This window comes from Nycticebus coucang, chromosome X (genome assembly GCF_027406575.1).
Source record: "Nycticebus coucang isolate mNycCou1 chromosome X, mNycCou1.pri, whole genome shotgun sequence".
In the NCBI taxonomy this organism is placed as follows: Eukaryota; Metazoa; Chordata; class Mammalia; order Primates; family Lorisidae; genus Nycticebus; species Nycticebus coucang.
The window spans coordinates 116,737,403-116,758,121 of NC_069804.1; positions in this window are offsets into that span (position 1 = coordinate 116,737,403).

Sequence of the window (20,719 nt, forward strand, 5' to 3'; positions counted from 1 at the left end):
GAAACCTCAAAGAACTCAACCTAGACTTCCCATTTGATCCTGCAATCCCATTACTGAACATCTATCCAGAAAGGAAAAAAAAAAATTATTATATAGACACTTGTACTAGGCTGTTTATCACAGCCCAATTTACAATTGCCAAAATGTGGAAACAACCTAAATGTCCTTCAACCCAGGAATGGATTGGTAAGCTGTGGTATATGTATACCATGGAATATTATTCAGCCATAAAAAATGGAGATTTTGCATCATTTGTACTAACCTGGATGGAGGTGGAACACATTGTTCTTAGTGAAGCATCACAGGAATGGAGAAGTTGAATCCTATGTATTCAATTTTGACATGAAGACAATTAATGACAAATAATAACACAGTAAGGCATGGGGGAAGGGGACACCAGACAGAGAAGGAGGGAGGGGGTGAGGGAAAGGAAAAGAAAAGAAAGAAAATAATGACTAATTCTCACACAAATTGGATTTAATTTTGACCAAAGTACATTACTTAAACTTTAATTTTAATTCAATTTTTTAACATGTTGTTTAGGATATTGCATCTTCACTTATAATTGATATATGTTTGTAATTTTCCCTTTATAATAATATATTTTTCTCCAATTTTAATATCAGGTATATCCAGATCAAGTAGAATGATTTTGAAGTATTTATTCTTTTTCTATTGTCTATAAGATTTGGCATGATCTGCTTTTTGAAATTATCTTTTACTTTTATTTATAAATATTAGTTGTCTATTTTTGAGACTTAAATAAAAATAAGAAGAAGTTAACTGATGACTCCATACTGAATCTCAGAGTCAAAGCATTCTATAATAGACATATTCTTATTTGACAATGTGAATGGTACTTTCTTTGCATTATTATTATTATTGCTTAATATTTCGATGTAGCAATTGTCTGATTCCTTTTCTGAATGTATTTATGTTCGTTCGTTCTTTACGAGGTTTTTGTTTCTAGTCCTTATCTTAAACATTGTTATTGTTATTAAATTTTAAGCCTTTTTAACTTTGTGAGGGCAAAAAATGGAAACCTAATAAACACATATATATGTAAAAATTAAAAAAAAAATTTTTCTCACATACACCTAAGATACTCTCACAGCGCATCACTTGAAAATTATTGACCTAGACTATGGTTAGGGTCTGAATAAGACTGGCTATTTTGGCAGGGAGAATCTATTCCTGACAGTCCCTGCTTTCCATTCATTATTCTGCCCCATCATTGCTGAGTGACCTTGGGTGCATCACCCAAAGTCACTTTCGCACACAAACTCTCAGTCTGTGGGCACAAAAACAGTCTCTCATAAGTGTGACACAGCAGTCAATGAAATGGTAAGTGGGCAGGCTTAGGATATATGCTTTGTATTAGACTCCTGGACCCTGACCTCGTAATTCCCCACAATAACTCCCTGCATTTAGCAGAGGGCTCTCTGGAGGCTAGAATCCTAGAGGCCACCCAAACTCTGTCCTGTGAAGACTCCAGACCATTCCTGATGAACAAGCATTGGTCCTAAGGTATCACAACAGGGAACATCTGTGTATGGACTTCAACAAGTACTTAAAAATTGAAAGACTACCCACATAAGGTAACTCTGTGGTATTTCCTGATCAATTCAGCCCTGGGCTATAATCCAGTTCTTCATGTTGATAGAGGGATGCCCTTGATTTTCACCAGGGTAGAGCCTACCCTCACCGACTTGTGGGCAGGTATGTGGCAGCAGCCACATGGATGCCCTGGCACCTGGTGCCTATTTGACAATCTAATTTCTTGTTTCACACCTCTGCTGTCTTTCCTTTTCAGCTCTGATTGTTTTCTTTTTTGCACACCCAGGCCCCATGTCTGACCCTTGTGAGGGATTCAGCCACTCCTTGGGACTCCGGCTGCCAGACTTCCCTGGGGCTGCTGGGTGTGGAGGAGGGAGAAGCAGTGGTGGAAGTCACTTTCTGTCTCAGTCTTGGTTGCAGATGCCCTTCCAAGAGCCTGGAGGCAGCTCGTGTCAGAGAAGTAGAAAGGTCCCATGGTGTGAAAGGATGTGGCTTGAGATCGTTGGGCTCTGTCACAAGAAACTTTCCCTTTCTGGGCCTCTGATTTTTCTGTAAGATGTGATGGCTATGGATTGCTCATCCCTGAGATAAAATCCCAAGACCTCAGAATAGGAGAGTGATTTCTCTTCATACCTCTGGAAGTGCCTGTTCCAAATGTCTGCCTACATCAGCTGGGTCTCCATAAAATGAGTTTCGAGATAGCACCAAATGCCCTTTGCCTTTCTGGACCCTAGAGGGAGAACAGGGACTGGGGAGGGCAAGAGGAGGACCAGAGCCTTTCTCCACTGGAAAATTGAAAGGGGGGAAGTATGTGTTTGAGTAAATCTCTTAATATCTGCAACCCTCATAACCAGAATGGAGTTTCCCTCCACCCCTGTTCTTGATAGGATGGCTATTCCCCAGATGTGGAGGATGGGGCATTTCAAGACATCATATTTTTGTGTCCAGTCACCCTTTGCTCCATGTGTTACTGTTCATGGATTCATCCTTAAACAGAACATAATTACTGTGCATATTTTAAATTATAACTATGTACATTTATATATAAGGTGTTGAATTTTTTTTCTTTGAAAATCGTGTCTCTGATGTGTCTCTAACTAGGCAACTTTGAAGCTATGTTGATATTTAGCCATGCTTCTATAACAGGCTTAGCACACTTGCCCAAGACTCTGCTGAGGAGACCTCACAGGGCAGCAGCTGACCGGGGCCTCACTTGCATCTCCCATAGATGTCGCCCAGTGTCTCTACTAAAACACAATGTGTCACTTCAACCTCCCCCAGCAATGTGTGGAATTCTTGTGACTCCAGTTTCAGTTTAAACTGGACACAATGTAAGCGCAAATTCACTGATCAGGTTTTCTTGTCAAACTCTAATTTCCAAGACATATCCTGAGGGATAATGTGGGATTTAGAAGTGAACATTTGAAATATGCTATTTACATGGAAATAGCTTGAAAGAATGAAGAGTAAACTAACATTCCAGCAATAGGATATTGAGCCAATAATAATGTCAGGAAGCTCATTATTGTTCAGATTTAGAAAAACAGTAGCTTTTGTCTTGTAGTTGATTAGAATGTATAATAATAAGGACATTTTGAATATTGAATAGATAGTAGATATTAAAAATACTCAAGTTTAGCTGGGCCTTTTGTCAGACACCTGTAGTCTCAGCTACTCGGGAGGCTGAGGCTAGACAATCGCTTGAGCCCAAGAATTTGAGTTTGCTGTGAGCTATGACCCCACAGTACTCTACCAAGGGCAATGAAGTGAGACTGTCTCAAAAAAAAAAAAATTCAATGTTCATCCTCCTTGACAAAACAGTCCCATTTGCAGTACTTTCTCCTACAGAAGCAGCCTGGGGAGGTTGTTGTTATCATCACTAATGTGCCTCCACTACTCAGGGCTAACTGACCATTTCCCTAGCTGGCTCAGTGTCTTCAGAACCCCTGACCATGCTCCATCCATTATGCAATCCAGATAGGAAAAATCTATCTTATAGCTCACTTCCCTGTCTTAATGGACCATTGAAGGATCCTCTCAAGCATTGATCCATGCCAGAGCTCAGGTCTCTACTCCTCTACTCCTGGAAAGAACAGTAATCCTCTTATCTCATTCTTGTCTGGGAGGAATCTCCCATCCTCTCCCCTCTTTGTGTCCTCTGAGGCCCTGCTTTTCCTAACAGGTCTAAGCAATGCAATCCTCTCCATAAATTGAAGTTCTTTCAAAGTATAGAGAAAAAATTATAACTTTCAATGGATTCTAATTTCAATCTTGACATAAACCTCCCCAGTGGCAAGGGGAAAGGGTCCAAGACTGATGACTCCTTACTGGAAATGTAGGTAGAGTACACACAGGGTGAACAGAGATTAACCTCCTCAAGAGTATGTGTCCAAGCTTGGCACCCCTAGGTCAGTGGTTAGGGCACCAGCCACATACACTGGAGCTGGCGGGTTCAAACCCAGCTCAGGCCTGCTAAACAACAATGACAACTACAACAACAACAACAACAAATAGCCAGGCATTGTAGTGGGTGCCTGTAGTCTGAGGTTGCTGTGAGCTATGATGTCACAGCACCCTACCAATGGTGACATAGTGAAACTCTGTCTCAAAAAAAAAAAAAAGAGTATATCTCCAGACACCTTTACTAAAGATCTGCTACCAGCAAGTCAAGATGCCTAGGCTGGCAGATTGTATCCCAGTCTCTGGCAGTGTGTGTTGTGAACAACACCTTTGCTGTCCATCTCTGTGGTTAGGAATTTTATGTTATCACATAAATCCATGAATAGATCAGTCTGAGAAGATTGATGCCTCCTTCCCCACCTTGCAGCTCTGTCACACCCAGTCGCTGCTAGCCCCACAGGGCTGTGACCCAGTCAGTTGTCTGCAGTAAGCAGATACTCCAGGGGGAGGGGGATTAATGGGATTACACCTGCGGTGCATCTTACAAGGGTATATGTGAATCCTAGTAAATGTGGAATGTAAAGGTCTTAGCAAAATAACTAAGAAAATGCCATGAAAGCTATGTTAACTAGTGTGATGAAAATGTGCCAAACGGTCTATGAACCAAGTGTATGGTGCCCCATGATCATACTAATGTACACAGCTATGATTTAATAAAATAAATAAATAAATAAATAAATAAATAAAAATCCATGAATAGAGAATCTTTATACTTCACCAGCAGTGTTGTCATGAGATTAAATCCAGACTGTAGTTGGGTCCCTCTAAACAACCTACTTCATAAATAGTAGCTGTCTTTTCTCCCTGTATTAGGGAGTTTATGTATCAGCTTAATGTGTTCCCTTAGCCAGGGACCCTTACCAGAATGCACATCAGAGTCACCTGGTGAGCTTTATTTAAACCCTCACCAGAAACTCCCTTGTTGGCAGAAATAGGATTTTTATGTTAAAGGTCATTCAAGTTATTGTCACGGACCGCCCTGTCGGTGGGCTCCAGTCCGAGGGAAAGTAGGGAGAAGGAACGAGGAAGGTTGAGAGGTCGGTGCAGGAATGACAGTCTGGCACACTACGGGTGAAGTATGCAGCTGTAAATTTACTGGGTACACATGTTGGTATTTATACATTTTTATAGAGCTTACATAATGCAATCTTTTTGTTTACATGCGCGGGTTATCTTTGTGTTTGTAAGTGTGATTTATCATGCATTGTTATGTCTTAAGGTTCCGCTTCCCGGAGGGTAGCGGTTATTAGTCAACTCTGCCCGCTTCTTCCTATCTCAGGAATGTTACTGCCTCCAACTCTTTTCTTAGTTTCTTATTATCTTTTTAGAACAGCTTGATATTTTCTTTATGTTAATGCTTGACTAATTCTACATTTACTATTTGATCTTATTGTTATTGATAATTATAATTTTGATTTAGAGTAAATTTCTTGACAAGTATTAGTTTTTTTATTGATTTTTATTATGCGTGACAGTTGGTGAAGTAAGATGTTCTGAACAGGACTTCTTGGTGGGTGGATGTGTTTCAGTGACTTTGTAACTTATGTAGATAATTTGTATTTTGTGTTCTTAGGCTTATCGTCTTAGCTCACTGGTATTTATGGTGGGAAAACATCTTTATGTGCTCATTGTTGGTGCCACTGAGTCTAATAGCTCATGAGGTGGTGTTATATCTGGATTAACAGTGTATTGTGTTCATTCTTAAGAAAGTACATATTGATAGTTTATCAGAACAAACAGACTTCTGGTACAGGATGACAAACACATGAGTAGACGCCACAATCTTTAAACTTAAGCGGGTAACTGAGCATGCTAGGCAACATTTCTGATGCTGTGCATACTGGGGGCGCTGGGGGCAAAGCTCCGGGGAGCACAAACCACCTTCCCGTCGTTCTATAACGTGGACAGCACTGCCTCACTACGGCTATATGCCGTGGGCGCGGCATTTCCCCCTTTTTTGTTTTTAAACCGCAGTTCAAAGATTTCTTGGCGTATAGAGTTAATAGAGGAAAACAGACACCGTATGAGACATGGCAACAACAACACAACACAAAATGACAAACAACCAATAATGGTTATGAGTACAATATACTGGATCCAGTTAAGAGGATTGAGTGCTTTAAATTCACTAGTTAAAGATTGAGCCAATGTGTTAAGAGAAGTTATTGGTAAATGAGTTTGACTCAGGGCTGTAATATCTTGTTGTAAGCTGTGTAAATTATGTGTTATATTATTGTCTCTTCAAACACCTTGTAAATGTGTTTGTACTTTACTTCATGATTTAGACATGTTGTATGGTAAAGGTGTAATGCAAATAGCCTGAAAGGCAGAATGACATTTTGTTTGTAGCTTCTGTTGTATGTACTTAATGTTCTGACCTAAAGTTAAGACTACCTTTTTTTTTAATACATTTAATTTAGTTTTAAGCTTATTATTAATACTAGCTTGTGTCATTAACGTTAAAGTTACATTATTGCTAAGAGTATTGACATAGTGTGCTGTATGCATTTGTTGCACTAAAGCTGTAGTAGCTACAGCAAAAGTAGTGATTATAGAAATTAAAGCTATAATGCTTAAAATTAAACTTGTTACAAATCTCTTAGGTCTAATTAATTCATTAAGTGTTTCTAACACTTGTAATGCTGCATTATCATACCATGGATCACTTCGTAAGTCTACAGGCAACATCACATAAGAAGGTTTTTTTTTTTACAATTAACATAACATTTACTTGTTTATCATGTTGTATATCAAAGGACGCAATACAATTAGTTATTTTTACAAGTTAAAAGATTTTAAAGGAAATACATAGTCAACTGGATCACATGTAAATTCTTTTACAAATTCTCTTTTATGAGCTTCATTTAACCTGCACAGACCATCTACAAACATTCTAAACTTTCTTGAACTTTTGCCCTGCCTTTTACTTTCTTACATAACTATTCTGTTTCAGGACAAAATTTGTCACACAAGATTCTTTTTTTTACACAATGTCATTTTCCTTTCTGTTTAATTTCTCTTCCTCTCAAAAACTCACTTTCCACTAAACAGGATCCCAGTTTACCATGAAGTTACTTATTCACTCAGCTAAACTGATAATTAGAAGGTTTAAAAGGCAAGAATCTTATCTGTTGACAAAGATTCAGTTTGTAAAAATATTTTTCTTATTTATACAAATTACTAGTGGCAAAGGGCCAATAATAAAGGTTTTAAACCTCACCCTTGGGATTCCGCCAGTGCTGCTGTCTGGGGGCTGTAACACTTGGGAGGCAGGCCCGCCCCACGAAGGGCAGGGGGGCCCCCAGCTTCCTTCCCCGCTGGGCTTTTTCAGCCGTCTTGGAACTAGTGGAAATGTGCCCGGTGGTTTTGTTTGCTATCGGCGAGTGTACTTTCATTTTCTTCAAGCGGCGGGTGAGATCTTGCAGCGGCTGCTGGCGTCTCCTTCTGCGTTGTCTTTTCCGAATCTGAGTTAACTACTCCTGGAATAACTTCAAAGTTTTTAGTATAATTTGAACTTCTACTAATTATAATTTCAACCGTTCTAGGCAAAAGTTGCCTTTTCATTGCAGTGGGGATTAAAGTAACACCGTCTCATTTGGATAATAATACATTCTTTTCACTTGCTAAATTTAAACCTGCACTTTCAGGCGTGTTTCTTTGGAGATTATGAATAGTGAATTCAGGCGCCTGAGGATTTAAAGTGGACGGTTGCTGCGTGCTCTGCAGTGCAGCACGATCTCCCTTGGGGTCAGGGCTGGGAGAACGCCCCCTCTCTAGTTTTTTGATTTTCTTATTTCCTGTTCCTCAGGATCTGAGTCACCCTTGTCATTATTCAAGGGGGTCCCATCCTTATGAAATTTTGATTTACATTCATTTTTCTAATGTCGCCCCTTTTTATAACGGGGGCATAAGCCGGGTGGGTCTCCCCTCGGCTTATTGGCATGGGACCGTTTACAGTCCTTCTGCATATGTCCTGGCTTGCCACAATTGTAGCAAGTGTTAGCAGGAGCTCTTGGCCCCTTACCTCCTTTATTGAAGGTATTTTTAACATAGGCGCTGAATTTCTGTCCTTGCATTGCTGCAGCATAGGCCATACCCTGGACTATCGCTGGTGAGGCATCCATGCATGCTTTAATATAATCTGGTAAAGTACCTGTTTTTCTTAGAGGACGTATAAGGTCCTGACACAGCGTGTTGGCATTTTCCCAAGCTAACTGTTTGAGCAACAGTGATGTGCCCTCAGACGGGGGGAGCATTCTGTTAATGGCTTTTTTCAGCCTTGAAATAAAGTCTTGGTACGGTTCTTCAGTACCTTGTCTAATGTTAGCTAAAGTGCCACCCTTGGCACCTGGAGGAGGGATTCTGCGCCAGGCGCTAACAGACCCCTCCTCCACGAACCAAGGGCTGACAAGCTAAATAAAATGCATAAGATCCTCCAGCCGTTTGAGGGACACACTGAACCTGTTTTTAGCCAACATACGTTGTAACATAATACTCAGCATTTTTTCTTCCTTAGTTAGTGCGTGCCCCATGAATTCTGTGATTACTTACACTTAACCGGTCAGCCTTTACCGGCGGGACTGCAGCTCCCTGGTAAGAGCCGCCCTCAACCTTGAAAAAGAAAGAAAAGGAGAGAAGATTACCTGTCCTTCAGGTCCCTGTTCGAGGCGCCACCTGTCACGGACCGCCCTGTCGGTGGGCTCCAGTCCGAGGGAAAGTAGGGAGAAGGAACGAGGAAGGTTGAGAGGTCGGCGCAGGAATGACAGTCTGGCACACTACGGGTGAAGTATGCAGCTGTAAATTTACTGGGTACACATGTTGGTATTTATACATTTTTATAGAGCTTACATAATGCAATCTTTTTGTTTACGTGCGCGGGTTATCTTTGTGTTTGTAAGTGTGATTTATCATGCATTGTTATGTCTTAAGGTTCCGCTTCCCGGAGGGTAGCGGTTATTAGTCAACTCTGCCCGCTTCTTCCTATCTCAGGAATGTTACTGCCTCCAACTCTTTTCTTAGTTTCTTATTATCTTTTTAGAACAGCTTGATATTTTCTTTATGTTAATGCTTGACTAATTCTACATTTACTATTTGATCTTATTGTTATTGATAATTATAATTTTGATTTAGAGTAAATTTCTTGACAAGTATTAGTTTTTTTATTGATTTTTATTATGCGTGACAGTTGGTGAAGTAAGATGTTCTGAACAGGACTTCTTGGTGGGTGGATGTGTTTCAGTGACTTTGTAACTTATGTAGATAATTTGTATTTTGTGTTCTTAGGCTTATCGTCTTAGCTCACTGGTATTTATGGTGGGAAAACATCTTTATGTGCTCATTGTTGGTGCCACTGAGTCTAATAGCTCATGAGGTGGTGTTATATCTGGATTAACAGTGTATTGTGTTCATTCTTAAGAAAGTACATATTGATAGTTTATCAGAACAAACAGACTTCTGGTACAGGATGACAAACACATGAGTAGACGCCACAATCTTTAAACTTAAGCGGGTAACTGAGCATGCTAGGCAACATTTCTGATGCTGTGCATACTGGGGGCAAAGCTCCGGGGAGCACAAACCACCTTCCCGTCGTTCTATAACGTGGACAGCACTGCCTCACTACGGCTATATGCCGTGGGCGCGGCAAGTTATCAATATATAATAATTTGTGCCTCAGAAAATGGATACATCCATTTGGTACCAATAACTCTAGGTATTACCAGCATTTGTCCTTTTTGCCAATTTGATATGTTCCTTTTCCCTACACTTGTCTCACTGGAAATGTCATTGCCTCAACATCTACATATTCAAGGGTTTCTGCCCCAGGGTTGACAGAGTTAGCAAATAAAAATCCAAGAAGTCCACTGAATTCAGACTAACAAAATAATATTGCAATCTCCATCGAGAGACACACATCTAATAGGGTGTGCATCTATCGATCTATTTATCTATCTATCTATCTATCTATCTAAAGAAAATGGAGAGGGAAAGGTTGGTTTATTTTAGGAATTGGCTAGCACTATTAGGGAGGCTGGAAATCTCAAATCCATAGGGTGCGTTTGTCAACTGGAGCCCAGGGAAGAGCTGATGTTCACAAAGGCCATATGCCAGCAGAACTTGTTTTTTCTTCATGGTAGATCAGTCATTTTGTTCCATTCAGACCTCCAACTGATCACTTCTAAGCCTTTTGTCTAACAACATCTGCAGACCTCCAACTGATTAAATGAGGCCTACTCACATTATAGATCGATGGCAATCTGCTTTACACAATGTCTAATGATTTAATTTCTAATTTCATCTAAAAACATCTTCAATGAAACATTCAGATTAATGTTTGACTAGATACCTGAGTACCATGGCCTTGGTCAAATTGACACATAAGATTAATCATCAGATACTAAAATATTATTCGTTGTTTATCTGATTCCAAATTTAACTGAATGCCCTCAACTATATCTGGCTATGCTACACATACAGAATTCTGTAGAGAAGCAAGGAGGTTCAGGCAATAGGTCCAGCTGAGCTCCTTGCAGACACCAGCATCAGTGATCATTTATGTGGGTAAGATGTCTTGTATGTGCCAGACAAGTGGAGCCTCCAGATGACTGTAACCCCAGGAGACAGATACCACATAGAAAAGAAAACACTCAGCTGAACCCAGTTAACATAGAGAATCCTACAATAATCAGTGGTTATTTTTGGGGGGATATTGGTTAAACAGAAATGAAAATCCAAAACATTATGGTTTTGATGAACTTGTCCTCTTGTTTTGTGGTCTGTTATTATTGAATAAGAAACAGACTCTTTTATCTTTCAAAGCTTAGTGGGAATTTCTTATAGTTTTGATTATGATTAGAGTGTTAGCTTCTATGTGGCTAGAGATTTATGAACATGTTATCAATTCCTACCTGAAAGGGTTTCCAGGGGAAATTTTATGGCGTATTACTTTCCCACTACTATTGAAATTTAGAACTTGATCCCATAAGATGAGCTTCCAGTGAAGTCATGTACATTAAGGTAATGAGAGGATGTTGCTACAAACCACTCCATGAAGAGAACCTCAGAGGTTGCCTTAGTAAGTATTAATTCCTAACAAGAGGTATTTTTTATTCACTTTGACTAGTGTTTCTCAAAGAAAGTATCCTGAAGCACTGTCTCCTGTTACAGAGATAGCTGTTGGCTAGGAAATGACTTTCCTTAAGCACACATAGGAAAGTCTTCTTCAGATAGTAGGGAGATATACAGTGCAGTCCTTGGCCTTTGTGACTGTCCCAGTGGAGCACTGCTTGGTGGAAAAATCTGTCCTGTACTGGGATTCACTCATAGGAAGCCCATATGCCAACAATTCCGAGTCATTTTTTCCCATAGTGTCCAGGTCCACACTTCCCTCTCCACATGGTTGCAGCCCCAGCCTACCAACCTCAGTCTCTCCCCTTGACTTCTGCCATATTCTCATCATGGTTATCCTCACATACTATCTTATCTCTCTCCAGTGCTTTCTCCATACAGTAGCCAGAGACACCTTTTGATGGTATATACCAGATCTTTGATGAGGAATAAAATCCAATTTTTTTTTCTTTTGTCATATTTTTTAGTTGGTTTAGAGCTGAGACTTGAAGGAAGGCATTTGAGGGTCCACTTTAAGATCCAAGCATTGTGAAGCAAGACCATAGGAATAATTTGGGATCCAATGAGAGACATGGAAAAGAAAGAAGAGCTTTGGGCCTATTGTAAGACCACCCTTCAAGGGTAGCTTCCTACTTAGAGTTTTGAAGGGAGAAAGCTTGAGCTGAGCAACATGTTTCTCCTTCCAAAGGAGCTTGTGCAGAGGCTAGAAAAGTTTTGGTCCTGTGTGTCCATCCACATCAAAGAAAATTAAATGAATGAGGGATAAAAAGTTCGTCAAGGCAAACCATTGTATAGTTTAGGTGACTTGCTTTCTGCCTACTAAATGACTATTTTACTATACGTCTGCTTTCCTGAAATAATTCTGAGATATCTTAAATGACACTTTTTGGTATTTCTAGACCAGGCATCCTCAAACTTTTTAAACGGGGGGCCAATTCACTGTCCCTCAGACTGTTGGAGCGCCAGACTATAGTTTACAAAAAAAACAAAACAAAAACAAAAACTATGAACAAATTCCTATGCACACTGCACATATCTTATTTTGAAGTAAAAAAAAAAAAAAGAAACTAAACTGGAACAAATACAATCACACCTCCACATGTGGCCCACGGGCTGCAGTTTGAGGACCCCTGTTCTAGACCATTTAATGACATGACTCTGAACAGTTTTTTAGACTTCCCAGCATGGTAGAAGACAGAATTCTGTGTTTTCTGGACCTTTGTTTGCATAAAAAATGACCTTAGGAGAATATCATCAGCAGACAGAGCCCTAGGGACACCTAGGAGAGGTGTCCTTGGACACCTGGAGATGAGCTATTCCTCTCATGGGGCACATGTAAAACACAAACAGTGGTAATCAGTTAGCCATCTGTGGCAGAAAACTAAGGCTATCTATAATTCTGTGACCAAATGATTTAGGAACACCAAAAGAAGTCATTAAGCTATCTTAGAAGTGTTTCAAGGAAGCAGAGCTAGAATAAAATAGTCTTTTAGTGGGCAAAACCCTCGTCAGTTGAACAATACAATGGTTTTCTTGACAAAGTTCTAATTTCCCCTCCTTGTTATTTTCTTCCACGGGATGGACATGCAGGACCCAAACATTTATAGCCTCTCTGGGCACATTTCCACCAGTGCATGGCTTCCAGGTTAGCTCCTTTGGTTATTATGTTTTCTCAGGTGGTGGCCTGAAAAATGAAAGTGTTTTCTTTTCTGAGAAAGGCAAGCGGGCAGTGCCCTGTGCAAAGGCATTTCCAGTGTGAAGGAGAAGCCTGAGCTTTGTGGTTGCCCGGGAAACCTAATGCCTTTATGGCGACTATGCCAGTTTTTGATAGAAACCTAGAATGGCCTGGTGAAAGGAGCAGGGACCTACTTTCAGGTATTTGGATTTACCTGAGAGGACTGGTGCCCTGCTATAGGGACCAAATCTCCCTAGGATGTGGGGAAACAAAGGGAACCTGGGTCCAGTCACTTCGTGCCTGCTTTGGAATGTGGTGCTCCTCAGTCTCTTGAGAGAGAGGTGGGACCCTCCTGGCTCCAGTGAGGGTGGCATCCTGCTCCAGGATGTCCCGGCTACTACTTTCCTTGTGAAGGTGGTCGGGAGAGGATGAGACAAGAAACCACTCTGTCTTTGCCCAGCTTCCCCCTCTGTAAAATGGACATTCTGTCTTTCTCGAGTTAGCTGCTATTATAGGTGACTGAACTTCTATCAATCAGGTGTATGAAGGAGGCAAGTTCTAAGGAACTTGCATCATGATAGCTGCTGAAGTTTCTCCAGATTTGAATGGAAACATTCCTCAGAAGACCAAACCACTTCCATCCCTGGTGGAATATGGCACCTGATTCTAGTGAATTCATAGATCTGAACAAGACATGTTGTGCAATAGCTCTAATGAGGTTCACAAAATAGTTCTAAAAGTAAAGAAGCTGCTTTTATATCATCATTGGAGAAGAGCCTTCAGAGATGACATTACTTCCCATCAGGAACTATAGGCTTTGCAGTATCTGTTGAGGGCCATATGAGAGATATCTTATTTTATCATTAAAGAGTGGATTTTTCACTTAAGGAATGAGCTTGTTCTTTAACATGATTTGCAATAATTAATTAATTAATTAATTAATTTTATGACAACTTAAATAATAACCAGTGATTCCCATGTATATCTCAGATGAATGTTGATACATACAGTCAGTTACCAGGTTTTCTTAGCAATTGGAAATTATAAATGTACATCCTTTCATGGTTTCCATGTTTTTATCCATTTTGCAATACATTTGTCTAAAACCCCAAAAGTATATTAATTGTTCAAATTTTCAAAATGTCAAGTACAACAATTCAGTAATTACAAAATTAAGAATTGCCTTATAGTTTGTCCTATTATGGTGATATTCAGCTAAATCCCCTAAAATAACCAGATGTCTCTAAATATCATTATTACTTCCCAGGATATCCTAATTTCTTTTCTGTAATAACTGGGCCACCAACCTTTGCCAACACACTGTCCCCAGGCCAACATAACATGTCTGTCACCGTAGATTACTTTTAATGTCCTAGAAATGTATTTAAATTGAATCATAGAGAGTTTTTTAAACCAGAGCCTGTTTTATTTATTTTTAGGTTTGTTCATTTTATTGTATATGTCTATTTCATTGTATTTTTGATTGCTGAATAGTATTCCAATATATGGGTATACCAAATGTTTTATTGTTTGTACACTTGTTGATAGACATTATGGTTAATTTCAGTTTGGGGCTCTTATAAATACAGATGCTATGAATGTTTGTAAATGAATATTTTCATGGAAATATGCTTTCTCTCACATAGATAAACACTTAAAGAATTCATTGGCTAGATCATACGAAAGATGTAAGATGGACACTATAGAAATTGCCAAGCTATTGCCAACTATTTTCATTTTTCATTCCACCAGCAGCGTATGCAAGCTGTATCCTCCATAAACTTGCCAATGCTTGGTGTGGTCAGTCTTTTTATATTTCGTTATTTTACCAGAATGTAATAGTATATGATTATAGGTTTTGTCTTTCTTTCCCTAATGGTTAATGATGCTGAAGATCTATTCACATGTACACTTGACATTTGTATATCTTCTATAGGGATGTTTTTAATCAACTGTTTCATCTATTTACTTATTGGAGAGTTTGTTTTCCTCTTACTGAGTTTTGTAAGATTTTCTGTGTTCTAGATATAAGCTGTTTACCAGATAAATGATTATCAAACATGTTCTCCCACCCAGGGCCTTGTCTTTGTATTGTCTCAACAGTGTCTTTCAAAGATCAAAAGTTTTTAATGTTGAAGAAGCCCAATTTATCAATTCCTTCAGCTATGGGTTGTAGCTTTGTTGTCTCATTGATGAAATCTTTACTTCACCTAAGGTCATAGGAATTTTCTTCTGCATTTTTTAGTAGAAGTCTTATAACTTTAGGTTTCATGTTTATTTAGATCTATGACCCATTTGGATTAACTTTTATAAATGGTACTATATTTGGATTATAGTTTATATTTGTGAATATATATATCCACTTGTCCCAGCACAATTTTTTGAAAAGACTATCATTTCTCCACTGAGTTGCATTTGTATCTTTGTAAAAAACTCAGTTGTCCATACAGGTGGAAGACTATATCTGAATTTCTTATTTCTTTCCTTTGATCTTTTCTACCTCAATGTTAATAACACACTGCCTTGATTACTGTAAGTTTGCAAGAGGTTTTGAAATGAAGTAGTGCTTGTTCTCTAGCTTTGTTGTTTTTAAAAATTGTTTTCATATCTTGTTTTTTTGCATTTCCACATGAATTTTGGAATCAGTGTGTTAATATCTTTTAAAAGATGTTTGGTAGGATTTTTATTGAGTTTGAGTTTACATTGAATCTATAGACAGGATTGGGAAGAATTGAAAAGTTTAACAATAGGCCAGGCACAGTGGCTCAGGCCTGTAATCCAAGTACTCTGGGATGCCATGTTGTGTGAATAGCCTGAGCTCAGGAGTTCGAGACCAGCCAGAGCAAACAGGAGACCCTGTCTCTACTAAAAATAAAACTAGCTGGATTTTGTGGTGGGCATCTGTAGTCCCAGCTACTTGGGAGGCCAAGGCAAGAGAATCGCTTGATCCCAAGAGTTTGAGGTTGCTGTGAGTTATGTACCATGGACTCATCACCAGGGAGACTGAGTGAGATTCTTTCTCAAAAAAAAAAAAAAAAAAAAAAGAATAAATAAATAAATTCCAGACAGAGGAAGGGCAGAGGATTAGGTGAGTTCCCAGCTAATGGGTACAATATAGGAGTACATGTCTCACTTCCTGGCTAAAGGACTCAACTACAACTCAGACATTACCTTACAAACCACAAAAAATGTAACCCTAATCATACTCACCCCCAAAATATTTTTTAAAAGTTGAAAAATATTAAATTATGCAATGCAATGATAATGATAAAAATAAAAAAAATATATAGCTAGACCAGTGGTCAGAGAATATTTTCATGCATTAAATACCTACAGCAATAAAAATAAACATAAATCAATTAAACCATTTGTACAAAATGCTAGATAAAGGAACACAAAGCAAACTAAGGTAATTCAACAGGAACGAATAAAGTTTCAATAGAAATGAATGAGTTAAAAAGTAAAAGTTAAGAATTTATACATAAAGGGAAAGGAAGGTTTATTTCAGGGGGATATCAAAAACATGAAATGTCAGTGGGTAAATAATTTAAGAAAACTGAGAAAAAAAGCAAAATTTAACATAGCAAAAGTGACAATTTCAACACAAAGGAAACTTTAATTCTCTTAAGAGAAAAGTTCATAGAACTCTATTCAAATTCATTTGAACTAGGCAAAATGGACAAATTCCTAAAAACACACAACTTACCCAGCCTTATCCTAAAAGCTACAGAAAGTCTTAACATATGAAGAACATAGAATAAATAGTAAATGTTGTGAAGTAATCCCCAATAAAAAGTACCAGTCCCAGATCTTTGTAGAGCGGAATTATAGAAAAATTTTAAAAGTACGCTAATATCAATATTATTTAAACTATTCCAAGGGCACAGGAAATATAAAAAACAATGAACCGAGTATAAAATTCATTCTAAAAGATGACAAAAAAATGCAAAGACATTAAATTACAGAAAAATATCATAAAAATTATTAAATGAAAACTAGAAAACACAATAAAGAGGGAATAAAATATAGATCATGGCATTATTAAGCTTTTCCATTTATCAAATGTTTTTCAATATCAGGAAAACTATGAATATAGTGTATTAATAGAGGAATAAGGAAATAATTATATGATTACCTCCATATGCAGCATGAACATTCTACAGGACAAAAGATCCAGTTTGTAAGCAAATAAGAGAGATGGCTAAAAAAAAAGTTGTGGAACATTTTCTGGATTAAATGAGATGTGACAAAGTTAAAGAGAAATTAAATCAGAGAAGTTATATTTAAAACTTCAATGAGCTACTACTACACACATAAGAACAAAAAAGACAATTCCAAGTATTGGTGAGGATGTGTAGCAGTGAAACTCTCAGGAAAGCTAGTAGGAATAGAGATTGGGAACAGATACTTTGAAAAATTGCTTGGCAGTATCATTTACTGAGCTGAACATACACATAAGCTAACTCAGAAAGGCTGCTCCTTGTTACATGAGCAAAAGAAAAATAAATGTCCATCCAAAATACATATACAGGAATTTTCATAGTGTTAGATGGTACCCTGCACAGAGCACAGCCAGGTTCACGCAGAGCAGGCCCATGTCTCCAGGGAGGAGGCAGCCTGTGAAAGCACCACCCTCACCAGCCTCAGAGGTAGGAGTCACATCCAGGGAGAGCAGGAGCTCCAGCACCTACAGTGGCCAAGAGCAACATCCACCTCCCCTCGCAAGCTGCTGTGCCTGAGGATTGCAAACTTCAACTTCCATGCATTCTTCAGGAAGGTTCATAAGGAAGAAACATGAGTGTTGAAAAGTTTTTTTTTGTAATCCCTACCTGTCACTTACCCAAAGGTGGGAGACAATAGCTAATCCTGCCAGGGGAAAGGCGGGCACACACTTGATAGCTTAGTTAGCCTATATTGACAGTGTGTGTTCAGAATTCAGGATTTCTTCTCCACTCCTGTAGAGGAAACCATCTCATTTGAAGAGACATATATTCCCTGTAATTTGTGTGTTTTGTTCTGTAATAAATTTATGTTGCTGATGATTACTTTGTATTTGTGACCATTCCCTTCAGCTAGGCAGCAGTGCTCATTCCTAACACTAGGAGCCAGGAACCAGGGAACATCCTTTTCCAGAGGGACCTAACAATAGCACTATTATTTGTCAGGGTCCCACCCTGGGGGCAGTGTCCGCTAACACCTGTGGAAATGGGAGTGACTGACTGAAGAAATATAAAGTTAGAAACAAAGATAAAGAAAACAACAAGAGACATAGAAAGGAATTTTCAAAGGTGGGAACTCAGGGGACCAATAATGGCTCAGAGTGTTTGCTTAACTCAGCTTTTATTGAAATCTATTTCCCCAGAGGGTAAGTTGAGGGAGGGATCAAAGACAGCAGTTTCTCTGAGTGAGCATAACAGCCCCTACTGTTATTATTATTAACTTTAAGGTTCTGAGTAGTCTTGAGAAATCCAAAACCTGAGCCTTGTGTGTGGGCAGCCTCCTGTCTGAAGTCACACACCCAGATTCCTAGGGAAGTATTAAACTCTGTTAGTTCTCTGTGAAGTAAAACATCACTGGCTTCAATCTCTTCTGAGGAATCAGTGGAAGATAGGAATGTTCCTCTCATCACCAACACAGAGAATCTTCCTCTGAGATAAGATATATTAGCTCTTCTGCCCATATCTCAGGGCTAGATCTGTTCCCTTGATCTCTGCCCCAGTCAAATGCAAATATCCACAGAGGGTATCTTCTTTGTCTATTTACTAGGCAGGAAACAACCCAGTTAATGTGTCTTTCTAGGTCTTGCCATAGACTCTTCTATGGCCACTATTTTTTCCTCAGAGTATTCACAGACCCAGAAGCTGTATTCCCAAACATTGACATTCTGCCTCACCCATAAAGGGAAGTCAGATCATCTCTGCCTCCCAAACAGTGAAGCCTAGAACACATGACAATTTCATTTCCATCTGGAAATGTAATACATCTTGGAATTTCAGAAAGTCATTTTAATAGCCAAGTTGTTCAATGCATAGAAACTATGAGGACTATCACCTTTCCAAACAATTCTTACAGTTTTGTTTTAACGCTTATTATCATTTTGTTTTTCTTAAACAAATACCATTTAAGACATGGCACAAAGGCCACTAAAGGACAGTTTCTACGGAAAGACATAGGGCCATGCCTACCATCAACCACTATGGGCTGAAGGGGTTCAAAACATGTCTTTTACCTTTTTATTTTTTATTATTAAGTCATATACACATAGATCATGAATACATTTATGCATATGTGGGGTATAATGTGTTGAAGTTTTTATACAATCCTATGTCCTTATATCAAACCAATCAACATAGCTTTTGCCTCATTTACTTGATTATTGTGTTAAGACATTTATGTTATACACTTGACAGATTTGACTTTTACCCTTACAATATACTCCATAGGTTGCTCCTGCCTTTTACCCTCCCTCTATCAAACCTCCCTCCTACCCTCCCTTCCCACTCCATTTCTCTCCTCATCCTGGGCTGTGTTGTGTTCTATCTTTCATAAGTTGTGTTCTATCTTTCATAAGAAAGTATAAGTAAATATAAGTTGGTTTCATATAAATACTGAGTACATTGGATTCCTCCATTCTTGAGATACTTTACTCAGGAGAGTATGTTCCAGGTCCCTCCATGTAAACATAAAAGAGGTAAAGGCTCCATCTTTTTAAGGCTGCATAGTATTCCATGGTATACATGTACCACAATTTATTAATCCATTCATGGGTCAATGGGCACTTGGGCTTTTTCCATATCTTGGCTATTACAAATTGAGCTGCAATGAACAATCTGGTGCAAATATCTTTTTTGCAAAGTGATTTTTGGTCTTTTGGATATACTCCTAGTAGAGGAATTGCAGGATCCAATGGCAGGTCAATTTTAAGATCTCTGTTCTTCAAACTTCTTTCCAAAAGAACATATTAGGTTGCATTCCCACCAGCAGTGGAGAAGTGCTCCCTTTTCTCCACATCCATGCCAACATCTGTAGTTTGCAGATTTTGTTATGTGGGCTACTATAACTAGAGTTAGATGGTATCTCAAAGTGGTTTGATTTTCATTTCTCTTATGATTAAAGATGACGAGCATTTTTTCATCTGTCTGTAGACCATGTGCCTGTCTTCTTTACAGAAGTTTCTGTTCAGGTCTCTTGCACATACGGAAATAGGATCACTTGTTCTTTTCCTATTAATAAGTTTGAGTTATCTGTGGATTTTGGTTATCAGATATTTGTTGGAAATGTAACCTGCAAATATACTCTCCCATTCTGAGGGCTGTCTACTTTTTTTTACTTACTGTGTTCTTGGCAGTGCAGAAGCTTTTTAGTTTGATCAGATACCAGTAATGTATTTTTGGTATTGCTTCAATTTCCCTGGGGGTCCTCCTCATAAAGTTTTCTACCAGGCCAATTTCTTCAAGTGTTTCCCCTGCACTCTCTCCAAGAATCTTTATGGTTTCATGTCTTAGGTTTAGGTTTTTTATCCAGTGAGAGTGAATTTCTGTAAGAGGTGAAAGGTGTGGGTCCAGTTTCAGTCTTCTACAAGTTCCCAGCCAATTTACCCAGCACCATTTGTTAAATAGGGAGTCTTTCCTCCAATTTAAGTTTTTGATAGGCTTATCGAAGATCAAATGATGATAAGTGTCTGGATTCATCTCTTGGTTCTCAATTCTGTTCCATATATATACATCTCTAGTTTTGAGCCACTACCATGCTGTTTTGATTACTGTAGATTTATAGTATAATCTGAAGTCTGGCAGCGTGATTTCACCTGATTTGTTTTTATTTCTGAGTAATGTCTTGACTATTCAAGATTATTTTTCTGTTTCCATATAAAATGAAGTACTAGATTTTCCAGATCTT